The 3,549-nt window shown below is 41.4% G+C and overlaps 1 pseudogene; it reads left to right on the top strand.

Annotated features, from left to right (window-relative positions):
• Positions 1-2,533: 2,533 nt before the first annotated feature.
• LOC149212717 (putative 2-oxoglutarate-dependent dioxygenase SLC1 pseudogene) lies at positions 2,534-3,283 on the top strand (annotated as a pseudogene).
• The last annotated feature ends 266 nt before the right edge of the window (positions 3,284-3,549 follow it).

Here is a 3,549-nt window from a genome sequence, read left to right as displayed (position 1 = left end):
GCTGGGCTGACATCCATCTCTGTAGAACTAATGAATGTAATCTTTCATGGATTCACCCCCACGAGCGAATCCTGAAAGTGAAAGAGGGGAACCACGCCTCGATAACCATGTCAGAAAGTAAATTTCCTCAAATGTAAATGAAATGGATTTACCTCTAATCTGGAATACCTGGTCAATCGGATCCCAAGCATCGAGAAAATACTGCAACAAACTGATTTGTTGCCTCATGATGGATATGCAGAAGAACTTCAGCAAGCCATAGTTTCTTAATGCAGCAACTGTGCCCGAGTCATGTAAAGTGATCATGTCCTTTCCTTCATGTTCACGTTCACGCTATGTGATAACCATCTTGATCCAACAAAAATCTCAAATGCAAACAAAAGATGAGTTAGGATCCAAATTTGAGCAAAAACAGGCAAAATTTTGATGAAAAATCATTGTGTAAAGATGCCCTTCTGCGCCCATTGCACCCTGCCTTTGAGCAAGGTGGGATGCATATTGACTGGCCAGTTGGCAGCTTAGTATGAATCACACCTTTCGATATTGGCAAGGTGCGATGATTGGGGAACGAGATCTTCAAACCCCAAGGGCCCAGAAATGTGAAAAAACTTGCTCAGAATCAAAGAAAGATGGAATGAAAATGAAGAGCTCAGGGTTAGCTCCTACCTGGTCCTGACAGTGCAGAGAATAGTCCACCAGATCTCTCAAAATCAATTGGTGTACTTTGAGGGGGAAAACCACTCTAGATCTCCAAAATCCCAAATTTGAAATAGAATGATGAAAATGAAAGGTAAAACTACTTTTATGTTTACTATTCACGTACTTCAAGTAAAATGTTAGTTTTAACTCATTTTTCATACATATATATGTATTTCTAATCAGTTTGATGGAGTGATTGAGTAGGTTGAACGACCAATGAAAGAATATGATGTGCTAAATAGTGAATTAAACATTTTTGACCACCACCTGAGCATATGTTATCGCATGGTTCAAGCTCGTTAAAAAATAAACCTACCACTGAGCATAGTTCCCCATGGTTCAAGCTCATTAAAAAATGAACCCACCTTCGGTAAATAACCTTTGTGATTGCCATGCTATCAACCTTTTGAGCCTTGGTTGTCTTCCTGCCATCACCTCCATCCTTTTGGCTGATCATACACTTCCACTTGATTGTTTACCGTTTTGAGGAACAGTTGTGACGAGTGGTCCTGTTAGCCAACCTCTTCACATCACCATGTTTTGAGAAGTTCCAAGCTTACCTAGAACCAGTTGCTACCCTAAACACCACTCGTTCCTCAAAAAACGAGTCTCCTTTAAACTCTTTTCAGACTCGTTAAATATGAAAAGATTGTTGAGCTATTGGCCTTTCCAGATCGCTAAAGTGATTGGAAGTGCCATTCCTCCTGTATATATTAATGTTTTTTGGACCTGAGGGATTATCTCACAAAAAGGTTCAAGCGCTTGTCTTTTCGGCTCAGTAAAGTGATCGAAAAGTCATCGCTTCTGTATTGTTTTATCCTTTTTTGGACTTAAGGGATTATGCTATGAAAAAGAACTGTTGGAGTTTCCTTTTCGTTCCTTTTCAAGCTCTCTAAAAATGAAAAGGACTGAGTTGTCTTTGTCATTAAACTTGTTAAAACAATAGCGACAAACTTGTCCACCTAGACAAGAACGAGTTTCACTGTCGCTAGACTCGCTAAAACATAGTAATAGGTTTGCCCTGTTAGAGTCAGTCTTTACATCCCTCCATCAGAGATCATTTCTCTTATTGCATTTCATTTTTAGGTGTCTCATTCCGTTTATTCATCTGCATTCTGCTAGGGGCATGCCATAATCTGACGGAAGGGTCTTGTCAGTCATTACCCCTCATGCTTTGTACCTGCTGGCTCAGGTCTGTTCATCGAAGTTCATAAAATCAATTTTAAGGTTATTTACAGTCCTGTTTGATGTCTAGGTCAGCAAAGAGTTATTTTAGTCACTAGGTCTAAGGTTCGGTCTTCAGAATGTCGAATAATGCCCACAGGCCATGAGGATGTCTTCAATAAGTTTTCATTTCAGGATTGTCATCGTCAATAATGCTCAAGGATATTTCTTCTTCAAAACTCTGTTTTGAAGAAGAAATCGTCAAATTTGTTTTTTGTGAAAAATATGTATTTTAAAGTTTTCCACCATGGAGTACTTCAAATGCAGCCTCTGGTCATCCTTTGCCGAAATCCAAATGCCACCATCCCTGCAAAAAAATCAAGAACAATTTCATCATTCAAGCTCAGAAAATCAGTGAGGAAACCAAAAGACAGAGTTGTATTAAATGCAAAAGTGCCAAAGTTCAGAAAGTGGGTGTGCACAAGTCAAAAATCAAATCCCTGTCATAAGAGACATTTTTGTGTTCCAACATTTCATTTGCACGCCAAATAACATCAGAGAACCGAAGCGAAAACATGGAGAAGCAAATTCAGTTTTTGGAGGTCGAAATTGTGTTGAAACAGAGCTGCGCGGCACATTGGGTTAGAGCGCGGCGCACATAGGCTGCGCGATGCACTGGGCCTCCTGCCACAGTGCATTTTGTCTCTGGCGCGGCGCATCCAGGAGACTCGGCACACTGGGTGTGCGCGCGGCGCACATAGCCTCCAAGCAGGATTATGCCACTACTACATCAAATTTTAAAAAACGAATCCAATTCTTTTGCTGTAGGAGCGTGGTATCATCATATAGCAAAGACGTGAGGCGGTTGTTTGTGAGAATAATGAGTGTAGTGGTGGAGAGCTTGGGATTGCCCCACAACAAGTATATTGTAGAAAACAGTTTCAGTGATGAGGGCAGCCAAGTTATGGTTCTCAATTACTATCCTGCTTGTCCAGAGCCAGAGCTTACCTTAGGCATACCACCGCATTCAGACTATGGCTGCATTACCGTTCTCGCTCAAGACTCGATTGGAGGCTTTCAAGTGCTCCACGAAGGCCAATGGGAAGCAATACGACCATTGCCCAAATCTTTAACAATAAACATAGGCGATCATATAGAGGTTCTGAGCAATGGAAGATACAAGAGCGTGATGCACCGGGTAGTGGTGAACGCAGAGAAGCCGCGTATATCGGTGGCGGCTTTCATGAGCTTGCCTTTTGAAGCAAACATTGGTCCTGCACCCGAGCTCACTGATGAACACCACCCGCCAATATACCGCGACACAAACTTCGCCGAGTTTATGAATCTACTGACTTCCAAGGAGTACAGAGCAGGTTCATTCTTGGATTCCATTCGGCTTAATGCCCGCGACAACAAATAAGATCACCCACAAAGGCAGGATGGTCACTATAGAATTATCATACCATCCTATGAATACGAACACAGGCCTGATATATAGCTAGAAACTGCTGGATTAACTAAACTAAAATCTACCACCTTCACCTTATGCATGTCATCGAATTGTGTGTTTGTAAAAAATTGTGTCAGTGAATAAAAATGTCAGACAAATTTTGGAGGGGTTGATGGGGAAAACTACAGCTATCTTAGGGCATGGCCCAAGAGATCCAAGGAGTGTTAGTTTTTATC

Source organism: Pinus tabuliformis, chromosome 1_1 (genome assembly GCF_031772625.1).
Source record: "Pinus tabuliformis cultivar Carrire ecotype Pingquan chromosome 1_1, CPIR1, whole genome shotgun sequence".
Lineage (NCBI taxonomy): Eukaryota > Viridiplantae > Streptophyta > Pinopsida > Pinales > Pinaceae > Pinus > Pinus tabuliformis.
Note: the sequence above shows the minus strand (reverse complement) of the source record. Positions and strands in the feature narration are given on the sequence as shown.